Below are 15,855 nucleotides of genomic sequence, written 5' to 3' on the forward strand. Positions count from 1 at the left end.
CACCAGCAACAATGTGAAGAAGAGATGAGCAGAGGGAAGTGTTCCTTATGGGCAGGACTGGGTAGAAAGAAGAAATTGCTATTGAGGAATGTCTCCTCTGTCAGATGCCTCTGGAAACATCTGCTTGCACCCACTTGTGCCCCACAGCACTTGCTGCAGCAGGAGCTTAGGGTAAGAGAGGCTAGAAGCCAACTAATTGGGCAAGAGGCTGGGATGAAGGAAGGGTTGGGCCCCATGACTGGGAGGCCACTGATGTGAGAAGAGGACACAATGACAGTCACATTTGCAACAGGTAGTAGAGCACAATGAACATCTTAATAAGGAAATTTTACAATTTACAAAGTGGTTTTTTTCCCTTTAAGAAAAACCTGCAGAAAGAATAACTAAAGACACTTGGAACTTGCTGCATGATTTGGGTGAATCATGGACAATTTTTCAGGAGATGAGGTCCTAGCCTTTTCCTTATATATATACAAATATATCCCAAGAATAGGTTTATGAGAATGTCACCTATGAAAAATTACTGAATCATTGAACACAGATTTACCAAGCTCTCATCTGTGCATTGGGCACGCTGCTGGTCCCTGGGGAAACAACACTCAGTAAGACAGACAGAGCCCTCATGGGGCTTATATTCTAATGAGGAAGACCAATGACCAACATGTGGCCCAACCACAACTACTGTTGTTGCAGGCTATGCTTTGCGACAAAAAAGAAATAGACGGAGAGAGCCCAAGGAGACCCTGGTATGGATGGGCATGAAGGAAAGGGCAGCACAGCATCAGGGCCCATCCTGCCTCTGACTTACACTTGCCACACACTTCCAATGTTTGCTGCCCATAGCGTCTCAGAACATCAGCAGAGGCATCACCTGAGAAATTCTTTTTCTTTCCTCAAATAGTTTATTGTCAAGTTGGTTTCCATATAATACCCATTGCTCATCCCCACAAGTGCCCTCCTCCATGCCCATCACCCCCCTTCCTCTCCCCCTCACCCCCATCAGCCCTTAGTTTGTTCTCAGCATTTTCAAGAGTCACTCATGGTTTGCCTCCCTCCCTTTCCCCCCACTATTTTTCCCCTTCTTCTCCCCCATGGTCCTCCGTTAAGTTCCTCCTAATCCACCTATACATGAAAACATATGGTATCTGTCCTTCTCTGCCTGACTTATTTCACTCAGCATAACACCCTCAAGGTCCATCCATGTTGTGACACATGGCCAGATTTCATTCTTTCTCACTGCCATGTAGGATTCCATCGTATAGATAAACCACATCTTCTTGATCCATTTGTCACTTGATGGACACTTAGGCTCTTTCCACATTTTGGCTGTTGTTGAGAGTGCTGCCGTGAACATTGGGGTACATGTGCCCCTATGCATCGGCACTCCTGTATCTCTTGGGTAAGTTCCTAGCAGTGCTATTGCTGGGTCACATGGGAGTTCTATTGTTAATTTTTTGAGGAACCTCCACACTGTTTTCCAGAAGGGCTGCACCAGTTTACATTCCCACCAACAGTGTAGGAGGGAGCCTGGTTCTCCACATCCTCGCCAGCATCTAGAGCCTCCTAATTTGTTCATTTTAGCCACTCTGATCAGCGTGAGGTGGTATCTCAATGTAGTTTTTGTCTGCATTTCCCTGATGATGAGTGACGCTGAGCATCGTTTCATGTGTCTGTTGGACATCTGGATGTCCTCTTTGGATAGGTGTCTGTTCATATCTTCTGCCCATTCCTTCAGTGGATTATTTGTTTTTCAGGTATGGAGTTTGGTGAGTTCCTTATAGATTTTGGACACTAGCCCTTTATCTGATATGTCATTTGCAACTATCTTTTCCCATTCTGTCAGTTGGCTCTTAGTTTTATGGATTGTTTCCTTTGCTGTGCAGAAGCTTTTAATCTTGATGAGGTCCCAATAGTTCATTTTTGCTCTTGATTCCCTTGCCTTTGGGGATGTGTCAAGTAAGAATTTGCTGTGTTTAAGGTCAAAGAGGTTGTTTCCTGCTTTCTCCTCTAGGGTTGTGATGGTTTCCTGTCTCACATTCAGGTCCTTTATCCATTTTAGTTTATTTTTGTGTATGGTGTGAGAAAGTGATCTAGTTTCATTCTTCTGCATGTTGATTTCCAGTTCTCCCAGCACCTTGTTAAAGAGGCTGTCTTTTTTCCATTGGATACTCTTTCCTGCTCTGTCAAAGATTGGTTGGCCATACATTTGTGGGTCCAATTTCGAGTTCTCTATTCTATTCCATTGGTCTTTGTGTCTGTTTTTGTGCCAATACCGTACTGTCTTGATGATGCCAGCTTTGTGGTAGAGGCTAAAGTCTGGGGTGGTGATGCCTCCCGTTTTGGTTTTCTTCAATATTACCTTGGCTATTCGGGGGCCTTTTGTGGTTCCATACAAATTTTAGGATAGATTGTTCTAGTTTTGAGAAGAACGCTGGTGCAATTTTGATTGGGATGGCATTGAATGTGTAGACTGCTTTGGGTAGTNGTTGTGAATGGGATCAGTTTTCTTGATTTCTCTTTCTGTTGCTTCATTATTGGTGTATAAAAATGCAACCAATTTCTGCACGTTGATTTTGTATCCTGAAACCTTGCTAAATTCACGGATCAGTTCTAGTAGGCTTCTGGTGGAGTCTGCCAGGTTTTCTATGTAGAGTATCATGTTGTCTGCGAAAAGTGAAAGTTTGAGTTCTTCTTTGCCAATTCTGATGCCTTTTATTTCCTTTTGTTGTCTGATCGCTGATACTAGGACTTCTAGCACTATGTTAAACAATAGTTCACCTGAGAATTTCTTAGGCAGAACCTCAGGCCTCCCCACATAACTCCTGAATCAATCCGAATTCCTAACAAGATTCCTCAAGGTTTGTGTAGACACTAAAGTGTGAAAACTACTTTTCAGAACCCCTCTTAAATGCCAGTACTGTGCTATTTCCAGGCTCTGTCTGTATAACAAAGAGCAAGACAGAAGTGCCTTCTCACTGCCGGTGGTCTCCTACCATGGTTGAGTGGAGTGAGTGGGCCCAGATTCCTGATCCCTGAAGGGTGCTAACTTGGAGCTGTGTATTTCAGACTTTCCCAGGACTTCCCCCGGGATTAAACCTGGGTGCCCACTGTGGTAGCTGGTACCGGCTATTGGCTGCCTTCCCTTCTCTGTGTCATTGCCCTACGTTCCCACCCGTATTCTGCACACTCCCCAGGTAAACTGCTGTTGTTTGCTTCCTGTCTCAGGGTGCTCTGAAGGAACCCCAAGCTAGGACAGTGGGCCCCTCTGAGAAGGGGGCATCTGAGTAGAGAACTGAAAGATGAAAAGGAACCAGCAGAGGTGCTCTCCTAGCAAAGACAACAGTCAATGAAAGGCCCTGAGGCTGGGAAAAAATGCGCAGGGCTCCAGGATCAGAACTGAGGCCAGCGTGGCAGGAGCATGATGGGAGTTTTGTGGGGAAGGAGCCACACAGGAGTAAAATGGAGAAGTGCTGACACCAGTGCACGAATGCAGGTGACAGATGAGCATGGCCTGGATAGATCTGGTGGAGCGGGGTTTGTAGAAGGTCAAAGGCAGGTAGAAGAGTCATGACTTCATCACTAAGTCTAGCCTGAAGATACCCACAACTGTCTGGAAACATTCACACAACCACTAGTACCTACTGTTGATGAGAAGCCTTTCCACTAATATCAACAGTCAATTAAATGTAGTTTGTACGTTATACGTATTAAATACTGTATTCTTACAATAAAGCAAGCCAGAAAAAAGAGAACATTAAGAAAATCATTAGAGAACATGTAGATAGTATTGTACTGTATATACAGAAAAAAATTCACATGTGAGTGAACCCACACAGTTCGAACTCATGCTGTTCAAGGGTCAGTGGTACTTATTTATTTGAGGAAAATCTCAATAGGGCTGGAGCCATAAGTGATGGGGCAGTAGTTCCCAACCCTGTTTCACTGAATGATTTACACAGTTTTCTTACTTTCAGGATTTCTCAAAGACTTTCATCTGTGCTTAGTGATTCTCCACAAGAAAGGCATGATATGTCAGATTTCCTAATCTTATTTGATAAAGATCATGCTCTTTGATGTTTTCAATTTTTAAAGAAACATTTAGATTACCTCCAGATAAGAAAAATCATCTTAGATCACATTATGAAGTGACTTGTGAGTCAAACCCAGGAAATGACAATAAGAAAGTAAGAAGCTTTTAAGAAGGGACCATTAATATAATCGTATTGATGTTTTAGAAAGCTAATTCTCATAGTAGAGACCATTTGCTTGAACCGATAGCTATAATAATCGGATTTTAAATGATCACATAACCTCTGCTAACAACACATCCTAATCTTAAAATATTCTTCTTGTCAAGTTCTTCAGTGCATCTAACCTAAATCCTTCTTGCTGCAGATTAAGTCCACGTATCATCCTTGCATTCTCCTTTATCATTCATGTTATTTTTCCAGACTATAAGAGAATATTTTCCTCTTTTGCTGACTCCAGCACAACTCATTAAATACACCAGAGGAACACAGATGGTGAACACAAGAATCAGAGGATTTCCAAACTCAAACTTTTTTAAAAATAACAAACAGTTCAGCTGCCTGTGCATTTGTTCTGGAGTCTATTCCTTTCCAGAAATAAATATCTAGATATAAATAGGCTCTTTCTTGCAGAAACCATTCTATTTTACCTCCTGAACACTATTGCTTGTGAATATTTGTACGGAACACTGTGCTATCCAATGACTGGGTGATTGCTATTTCTCATCAATCCCCTGTGAGAATCCCAGATTAAGACCGAATATAGGAGCGCCTGGGTGTCTCAGTTGGTTAATCATCTCAGAGCCTGGAACCTGCTTCAGATTCTGTGTCTTCCTCTCTCTCTGCCTCTTCCCCACTCCCCAACTTATTCGAGTTCTCTCTCTCTCTCTCTGCCCCACCCCTGCTCACGCATGCAGTCTCTCTCAAGATAAATAAACAAGCTTTAAAAAAAGATTGAAGAGAGCTAGAATCAGGAGTCCCCTGCCACCAGCTATGTGACCTTTAATAGGACACCGTCCCCTCTGTGTTTCACCTACTTGGTGTATGATAGGAAAGCCTACTGTACCTTGTCCATGAGTCTGAGAACTTCTCTCTCATCCTCTTTGCTATCCAGTCTACGAAAGAGGCAAATTCCTAGGATTGGAGAAACCTCTAGATGCTTTCCCCCCCCGAGGCCCCAGCTCTATTACATTCACAATAGAAAATGACACAGAGCTGAAAATGTAGTAATAATCACACTCTCCCATCCTCTCCTAGATCAAGTGAAGTTAAGTATAGATATGTAAACGTTCTGGTTTTTACTACCCCTCAAAGTGCTGCACAGAACATTTCTTTTTCCTTGGAATAAAAAAGTGACACAGTTTCTCAAATTCTACCTATGAGTAAGATACAAGGAAACCCTATACATCTCTTGGGGACCTTCCCTCAACATGCTAGAGCCAATTGGTGAGCCCCAACTAGAAAATTCAGGGAAAAGAATCTGAGTCTGAGAAGACAACTTTCAAGTTTTAGTATAATGCTTATAGTTTGTTAAACTAGAAATCCTATATCTAGCCTACAGATTTTTTTTATGTTTGAGCAAGCTTATAAAAACGAGAATTATTCACAAAAAATCTAGGTTTCCCATTTCTCTTAAAATATCTTAGGATCTTCCTATGCTAGAACCCCATCACCTTGCTGGCATGTAACACAGCTCGTCCCTTATTCTTTCTCATTGTTTTCCTGACACATGCCCAAGGCCTTCAACAGGCTTTTGCAGTCTTTTTGCTGTTGTTTAAAAACCGAAGAAAGTTTCTCTGTATCGTGTCTTGGGGAAACAAGAGATACACCAAGTGGACTGATCAAGAAAAATGGAAAACAGTTTATTTTTATGGGGAAGAAGAGGGCATAGCTTTTCGTTCAGACAAATGTGAGCCCACTTGACTCTTTCATCTGCCTGGCCCTGTGGGCATTTATGATTGACAGTTTGGGGAAGCCTGGGGGAAAGCGGAGGGGGAACCATCCTGAACAAGAATCAGCTGTCCCTTCTCCAGGACTCAGTCTCTCCATCTGTGAAATTAGCTGGTTGGACTGGTCCTTCCTGGCTTGGGCAGAAAGTCTAACATCCTGTTTTCCAACAAAGTCAAAAAGCTTCTAATTAGCACAAGACAACCCCATGCGGGCTCTGCTAGGGTAAGCAAAGACAATACTGACACCCAGTGGACCATTAACCAGCTCCCATCTGATGCCCTGAAGTTCCTGAGGACTGCCGTGGGAACTGAGGCTCAGCTAGAACCTTCTTCACGTCCTGGAAGCAGAGCAAACAAAAGACTACATAAAGTCAAGGACAGGAATTAAAAAAAAAAAAAAAAAGACAACAACCATGCACTCGCTTATTTTCCAAACCCTTCTGATGGAGATCTGGGGGAATCATGGTCTGGCTTAAAATATCCATTATATCACAAGCATTTGTATTCAACAATGTATTTGCCTTACATAATGGAAACAAATATGCTTTTGAAAATGCAAGGCTTATTTCCCAGGAGGTAAAAGCCCAAACATGCTGAACTGTTCTATAATGATTTCTTTGATTTATTAATTAGTCTTCTGAGCCCTGAAAAGTAAATGATAAATATCTGCAATGATGAGGACAGGGACTCTGTTTGACTAGTTTGTGAACCTCTCAGCATGACCTCTCATCCTTCAATTTGGAATAATAATGAGGTTACTGCAAGTGTGAAGGCTGAGGCAGAATTGGCAGGAAAAACACATTTTGAGAGCTTCTTTCACTTTCAATGGGCTAATAGTGACCAGAGTTATAAAACCAGCAAGATCTAAAACGTTAACCTTTGGTGACATTTAGTCTGACTGGTGAATAAAAGAAAGTAAATGAAAAATGTATGTTCGTAATTATTATTTCACATCTAAAGCCCTTGATTTTGGAGGTTTAAAAAATAAAAGATCAGCAACCTGGCCTTCCAATCACAATGTAAGCTGACATCTCGATGCAATACTCTAAATCAGGCTTCAGAATAATAGTAGGAAGGCTTAATGCTGTTACAAAAATATCTAAGAATCTCGTCTTTTTTTATTAGTGGAGGAATCACCAGCTGGCATCATGGCAAACTGAAAGGCTCAAGACACACACAGCAGAAAGGACAGAGTGAACTGGCTCATAGATTCTCCCCTCCTCTTACAAACAACAAAATCAAGGTGGGGGGGGGGAATACCAGAAAAAAAACCTGCCACAACCAAACAAGGAAATCGAATGTTATAATCTCTAAAAGGTAAAAGAAAGAAGGCTGGCCCTTATCTCATCCCCAGATGATGCTACAAGTCCTGAGAATATCCCTCAAATATTCCCAAATTAGCAAGAAATGTAAGAATGGTATCCATTTTGTCTCTTTTGATCTCAAGGTAGAACTGAGGCAATGGTCTAGGGATGAGGAGAAATGAGAAGTGGACCATTGCATTGCCCACCTGTGCAAAGGCATAGGCTCCTGGACTCCATGCTGGATTGGGAGAACCATCTAGAAGATATTAAGTGGAGCAGTCCCAGGCACAAGACAAAAACAAAATTTAAGAAAAAAGGAACAGAAACCAGTTCCTCTAAGAAAGATTGTAAACAACTCCAGTGGGAACTCTCCCTTCCCCCACCATGACCACAGGGTAGGGGGAGGAGGATGGGACCAAACACCTGGGTCTTCTAGCTGGAGCTAGAAGCTAAGACAAGTCTCCAGTAATGGTGGAGAGAGGGCTGGGGAGAAACTGACAGACAAGCTAGGTAACCTACAGAGCAGCTCTCTTAAGCAGGCAGAATGTAAACAGTAGCAAGGTGTTAACCTAAAAATACAGCATGAAAAAGCAGTTAAAAAGATTAATATCTCCGTTTCATAGAAAACATACCCCAAGGATCATTCCCAAGTGCTTTGCCCAATAGAATACATTAATAAGATTACTTAAAAGCAATAAGCAATAAATTAAACCTCTCAAAGTCTAGCCATATAAACTACAGAATCAAACATAAAAAGATCTAGTAAAGTAAAGGAAGTGAATTAAGAACCAAACTAAAATAATACCATTAAAAAACTAATGAATAAATTAGAAGCAGCAAGAAAGAGAATAAATATAATCAAAAATGAAATTCAGTACAGAAGTCTTGAGATAATCACAGAAGAAAGGAGGAGGAAAAAGCTAAGGAAAAGCAAATAATAGATATAAAACAGGAAGTTATTATATTCTAAAAAGAGAAAATCTCTGAAGTAGTGTTGTAGGTTGAACTGTGCCCCCCACCCCAAAAAGATATATTGAAGTGCTAACTCCCAGGACCTATGAATGTGAACTTATTTGTAAATAGCATCTTTGCAGGTATGATAAAGTTATGACAAGGTCATACTTCTTAGGTGGACCTTAATCCAATATGACTAGTGTCCTTATAAAAGAAACCAGATGTTAAGAAAAGTTCATGTGATGAGGCATCTGGGTGGCTCAGTTGGTTAAGTGTCTGACGTAGGCTCAGGTCGTGATCTTGCAGTTGGTTCGTGAGTTCGAGCCCCACATCAGGCTCCGTGCTGACAGCTCAGAGCCTGGAGCCTGCTTCAGATTCTGTGTCTCCCTCTCTCTCTGCCCCTCCCCTGCTCATGCTCTCTCTCTCTCAAAAATAACAAAGAAAACATTTTAAAAAGAGAGAGAGAAGGTCATGTGAAGACACAGAGACACACAGGGAAAGATCACCAAATGAACACCAAAGCAGAGATTTGAGTGATGTAGCTACAAATCAGTGAACCTCCATGATTGCCAGCCTCCACCATAAGCCAAGAGAGGGGCATAGAACAGATTCTCCATCACAGCCATCCAGGAGAATTGGCCTGCTGAAATCCTGTTTTTGAAATAGTAGCTTCTAGAACTGTGTGAAAACAAATTTCTATTATTTTAAGCTACTCAGTTCATGTGGTACCTTGTTAAAGCTGCACTAGAAAATGAAAACAAGTACCAAATTCTACAAATAGAACATATGAACAACTCATTTAAAGTATTAGCAGGAATTTTTAATGAAATTAAAGCAACAGAGAAAGTACAGACCATGTTCCAGGAAACATTGAAATAGCTGATTGACACCAAAGCCTACCATGGTTAAACAACTGCACTTCAAGAATAAAAAAATTTCAAGCTTAGAGACAGAAAAATAACACAGGGACTTTGGTCATCTATGATAATTCCTTAAAAAAAAAAAAAGAATGAAAGAAAAAATTGTTTTTAATGAAGTGATAAAATCTAGCCAATTAAGACAGAAATCAAAATAGAGACCTCAGCTATGCAGAAGCTGCATAACTCAGGATAAAATAAAATAACACTGGGATGAGCACTGAATCAGCTTAAATATAGTACTAATAAAAAAATAACACTGGGAACTAAGATTGAGAAATGGAATAGAAACTTTATAAATCTTAGCAAAAGAGAACTTCTACAACCTTCTTTTTGATCTCAAACTTTTTAAATAATGAAGTTCCTCCCTCCAGCTTATGTCTTATTAACTCAAGAAAAAGACGTCGTGTGCAAACATCCCCTGATGAGAACCAAACCTGCTAAGGATTGCTCTGGGCCAGCAAGACGGAGCCCGTGATTGACTCCAAGACAATGATCTTTTACTGCCTGCCTGCATGTACCCTCCAACATTTGCTCCCCGTTTTCTTTATGTAAACCTGGAAGTATTTTCAGCACTTTGGAGACAATCTTTGAGATGCTAGTCCATGGTCTCCCAAATTTTAGCCTTCCAGAAATAAATTCCGACCTTATTTTACTGCCACTTGTTACTCTGCCTTTGGATTTTATCAGAGGCCAGTAGCCAAACCTGATCTGTTCAGGTCCCATGGAGCCAGTGCTCTTGCACTCTGTGCCCCAGCTACATCAGTAGAAATATTTAAATATAATAAAAGTACGAAAAAGTAACTACTGGGGTGCCTGGGTGGCTCAGTCAGTTAAGTGTCCATCTCTTGATTTCAGTTCAGGTCACGATCTCATGGTTTGTTGGTTTGGGCCTGGCATCAGACTCTGCGTTGACAGTGTGGAGCCTACTTGGGATTCCCTCTCTCCCTCTCTCTCTGCTCCTCCCCCCACTCATGCTCTATTCTCTCTCTCTCAAAATAAACAAACAAACATGTAAAAATAAAAGTAACTACTACTAGTTTGAGAGAAGGCCACAAATTAATAAATACTGGATAGAATTTAAATATGATGTTTAAAAAAGAATGAATGCAAACTGTTTTTTACCTCATTTTTCTCAACATTCAACACTCTTAACAATGATAAAGATCTACATGGGAGCCACGGTACTAGACATCGGGAACCCTTAATGAGTAAGACATAGTACCTACTTTCCAAGATTTACAATCTTGTCACAAAAATAAAGCTGATTTTTGCACACTTTATTAGACTTTTACATTGGCATCATCATAGGTAGCTCCCACCCTTTTATGAAATAGGCATTGGTCAAGCCACTTAATACATGTGCCATGGATTCCACGCAGCAGAGCTGTAAGAAAGGGGCATTATTGGGACGCCTAGGTGGCTCAGTCGGCTAAGCATCTGACTTCAGCTCAGGTCATGATCTCACAGTTCGTAGGTTTGAAACCTGTGTCCAGCTCTGTGCTGACAGCTAGCTCAGAGCCTGGAGCCTGTCTTCTGATTCTGTGTCTCCCTCTCTCTCTGACCCTCCCCTGCTCACACTACCTCTATCTCTCTCAGAAATAAATAAAACATTAAAAAACTTTTTTTAAAAAGGGAAGGCATTATTATCCTTATTATACATTTTATGAGAAAGAAATATTTACCTAAAAGTTATTAACTTGAATTTCACTTTCATTTCATTCCTAGTAAAATTCTAATCAATAGTCTTTTTTTGGGTGAAAGAAAAAAAGAAGGGGAACAGAATCCATTTTCAGCCCAAGTGTTAACTAGCTATATGTGACAGTTAATTTTAGGTGTCATCTTCACTGGGGATGCCCACATAGCTCATACAATATTATTTCTGAGCTTCTCTGTGAGGGTGTCTATGGAACAGACTAGCATCGGAATCAGCAGACTAAGCAAAGAAAATCACCCTCACCAATTCAGGTGAGTACCACCCAATCTGTTGCTGGCCTGAAAGAAAAAAAAAAAAAAAAAAAAAGCAGAGGAAGGATGAATTTGCTCTCTGACAGCTGTCTTCTCCAGCTCTCAGACCTCTGCACTCCTCGTTCTCAGGCTTTTGGACTCAGATCAGGATTTATACCTTTAGCACCTCAATTCTCAGATGTTTTTTTTCTCAGACTGAATTACACCACTGGGTTTGCTGGTCTCTAGCTTATAGGGCAGATCACGGGACTTCTCAGCCTCCCATGATCCAATTCCTGTAATAAATCAGTTGATCAACCTCTCTCTTACTCCCTATTGAGAGAGCATATATGTATGTGTATGAATATATCCTACTGGTCTCTGGAGAAACCTCATATACTGTGTGAACCTTGGGCTCATGACTATTATTCTGCATCTTGTACCAGAGGGATGATACTAGCTGTCCCCACATCAGTTTCCCTTCTCTTCCTCTAATTATAGAACTCCTGGATTTTAGATGGGCACATACAGAATGAGAACTGTTATTCCAGCCTCTTTAGCAGCTGAGTGTGACTATGTTACTATGACACAACCCAGTTAGTAGAGTTGAGGCACTTCCTCGATAGTAACCTTAAAGGGAAAGGTTGTGTTTCCCCACCCAAATTCCAATCCCCTGCTGATGCTTAGAATATCAGTGTGCTGACTTGAACTTTATATCAGGAGGTTGGGTTTCCTTCGGAGGAGGCAGGGGCAGAAAGCCGGAAGACACATAAATCTCTAGATGATTCTGGAGCCACTACATCAGCTCTGGTATGTCCATATCTGAACTTTACAGAAGAGAAAAACAAAATACCTATATTATTTAAGCCATTATTTTTGCATTTCAGTTATAGCTAATCTAATCTCACAGAGGCAAAGGACTTTCCTTTTTATTTTTTAAATCAGTAAAAGCCCTTTAACCATATTAAAACAATGACAATGTAATTCTCTGGTTGAAGCAGGAGTAGGGAACAGAGCCACGTTTTACCATGAGTAAGGTGGAGCTTGGAGAAGAAAAATAACTTAAATTCAAAACGGAAAATTCAGATCCAGACCTGGATTATGCTAACTTCTGCGGGTGTTGACTGGCAAAAAAAAAAAAAAAAAAAAAAAAAAAAAAAAAAAAAAAGCAGTTTCTCCCTGTTGACTCTATATACTCTCTTCCCCTGACTAACACTTCTCCTCCACATGAGAAGAGTAAAAGTAATTTTATTCCTCAAGTGTGGCAAACTGCCCAAGTATTTTAAATCCTGCCAAAAAAAAAAAAAAAAAAAAAGGATCAGAAAGACAATGGATGTCTCCTTCAAAAGCTGACATACAATTTTTGACCAGGAAAGAAAAGTAAAATGAAAAAGAGAGGTCAGGGAGGAGCTATTGCCCAATTCTGAGGACACACACAGCTCCCTCTCTCTCCACCTGGAGAATGACTTCTAATTGCCTCCCAAACTTTGGTTTCCAGCCCCTTCCATCTCCCCAGCTTCAAGGGGGATGCTGGGGATTCAAAGGCATCCATTCAACAAAGAGTCATAAAGATCTACATGGGAGCCACAATGCCACAGGAATACCAAGGAATCCAATATGAGTAAAATATGGTTCCTGACCTACAAATTTGTAGTTTTCTCACAAAAATAATAACCACAATATTTGAACACCTTATTAGCTGTGTTGCATTACTAGCAGCTCACATCCTAGTGTGAAATAGGCATTGCTTAAGATGCTTGGCAAGTATATTATGGCATGCAGTAAATCTATAGGAAATATCTATTATCCTCATTTTACAGATGAGAAAGTAAAGCACAGAGCAATTAAATAATATGCCCAAGAAGACACAGCAAGTTGCAAATGCCTCCTCATTTAAGACTCACCAGAGTCCTAGTTATCAGCACTGGTCTAATACCTTAAGTATCATCACACTTAATCACTGACAAAAATGTGGGCAAATGGACATAGACAAGTGTTGAGAGTGTGAGCGAATACAGTTTTAGTGGAAGAAATACAAAACAAGATACAGAGAAAAAAAATTACGTAACATCTCGTAGGTATTAAAACCCAAGCATGAGCAGGTAAACTGAACTACATATTTAAGCTCTTCTAAAACCTCACAATGCAACATGGGCTATGATAAAGGTAAGCAGGGTGCCCTGTGGAAGCAGCTCTCAGAAAAGACATCTGAGCAAGTGAGTAGGAGAGCATTCATGAAATGCTTCTTAATGGAATGAGACATCCAAGCTAAGCCCAAAAGGGTGGTTAGGTCCAGGTGGGGAATGGCTTTCCTTGTTGGTAGAATTAAGTGCAAAGTCCTGCGGGCAGAGAACTTGCCTCCTTGGGGGAAGTGCCAGTCCTGTGATTGGAGGTTTGAATGGTAAGGATGGAATGGAGAAAGAAGTGACTAAAAATGGCATCTCACTCAGCATCCCTCCTCATTAGGGAAATACAAATCAAAACCACACTGAGATACCACCTCACGCCAGTCAGAGTGGCTAAAATGAGCAAATCAGAGAACTCTAGATGCTGGCGAGGATGTGGAGAAACAGGCACCCTCCTACACTGTTGGTGGGAATGTAAACTGGTACAGCCCCTCTGGAAAACAGTGTGGAGGTTCCTCAGGAAACTAACAATAGAACTCCCCTATGACCCAGCAATAGCACTGCTAGGAATTTACCCAAGGGATACAGAAATGCCGATGCATAGGAGCACATGTACCCCAATGTTCATAGCAGCACTCTCAACAATAGCCAAAACATGGAAAGAGCCTAAGTGTCCATCAACAGACGAATGGATCAAGAAGATGTGGTTTATCTATACCATGGAATACTACATGGCAATGAGAAAGAATGAAATCTGGCCATGTGTAGCAACATGGATAGACCTTGAGGGGGTTATGCTGAGCAAAATAAGTCAGGCAGAGAAGGACAAATATCATATGTTTGCACGTATAGGATTAGGAGGAACTTGACGGAGGAACAAGGGGGAGAAGAAGGGGGGAAATGGTGGGGGAAAGGGAGAGAGGCAAACCATGAGAGACTCTTGAATGCTGACAAAAACTTAGGACTGATGGATGTGGGGGGCGGGGGAGAGATGGGCATGGAGGAGGGCACTTGTGGGGATGAGCACTGAGTGTTATGTGGAAACTAATTTGACAATAAACTATTTGAAAAAGAAAAAAAAAGAAAATGGCATCTCAGTCTCCAAGTGTCCCTCACTAAAGCCAATCTTTCTCTAAACATTTGCTCTTCCCCTGGCTCCTGTGACTCAGTTACTATCTTAATAATTCAGGTTCTAAGTCTTCACATCACCTCTGACACGTCCCTCTCCCTTGCATCAGCATTCAAATCCTTATCACCTCTTGTTAAATTACCTGATATACATGCCTTTTTGTTATTCCCATCACCACACAATGGGTGTACCCCAATTCACCTCAAGCCTAGACAACAGCAATTACCCAGCAGTCTACAATTTTCAGCCCAGCTTTTTAAAACCCACATGCCACACAAGATCTTGGGATCTCATGAGCACAATGGCAAAATCAGGCATTTCAATCCCACATGCAAACGCCCGTACAAATAGCACCAGATATATGGAAAGACATTCAGCCTTTTACTGGCAACCAAAATAAATGCTAGGAGTTAATTCTTACTTGGCTCAAGGGCAATCCAATGTATCATGCTACACAACACTTACTATACCTTCTTTGCCCTTTTCTTTCCATTCTCACTATGCACAGAACCCTTCCTTCGTCTCCCTCCATTATATATTCCCTACCATCTACCAAAATATCTCTGACTCATGCTGTGATATTCCAATGTATATTTAAAAATGTATATTTAGTATTTATCTGTTTCTGTTTCTGGCACCCTTGGAATTTTCTGAGTTATAAGAGGACAATGATGTCTTTTGTTATGTTAATGACAGCTTCTGGATCCCACCCAAGGATGAGGGCTAGTTATCAGGAAAACCAACCATGGAATTACAGGGTTGGAACGTTCAGCCCCACGCCCCTGACGTCTAAGGAAGGGAGAGAGGATGGAGATGGAATCGGAGCCAACAAATAAATGATTTAATTAATCATGTCTCTATAACGAAGCCTCCATAAACACAAACAAAAGAATCAACAACAACAGAAACAGCATTTCAAAAGATTCCTGGTTGGTGAACACGTGGGGATTCAAAGAGAATGACTTGCCAAGAGAGCCTGGAGGCTCCACATCCCTTCCCCATACCTTGTCCTATCATTTCTTCCATCTGGCTGTTCCTGAGTTACATCCTTATATAATAAACTGGCTATCGAGTAAATAAAACATTTCTGAGTTCTGTGAGCTGCTCATCAAAATAATGGAACCCAAGGAGGAGGTTGTTGGAACCTCCAGTCTATAGCCAATTGGACAGAAGCACAGGTGACAAGCTGGACTTGCAAGTGGCATCCAAACTGGGGGACTGAGAGGAATCATGTGGGACTGAGCTCTCAACATGTGGAATCTGATGCTATCTCACACCAGCGAGTGTCAGAGTTGGATTGAATTGTAGGGCGCCCAGCTGCTTGGTGTCCACTGGCTGCCTAACCATGAATCAGAATTGGTAACCAGAAGACTTATATGCTTTCGTTCCTCCACTTGTATTTATACATAGATCTCCACTCCTACTTTTTCTTTTAAGATCCTCTTGGCAAGTTGGCCATGTTCCTTTTCAGATCGTCCTTCTCCAAAGACCATCCTGGTCT

This window comes from Crocuta crocuta, unplaced genomic scaffold, assembly GCF_008692635.1.
Source record: "Crocuta crocuta isolate KB4526 unplaced genomic scaffold, BGI_CrCroc_1.0 scaffold343, whole genome shotgun sequence".
Lineage (NCBI taxonomy): Eukaryota > Metazoa > Chordata > Mammalia > Carnivora > Hyaenidae > Crocuta > Crocuta crocuta.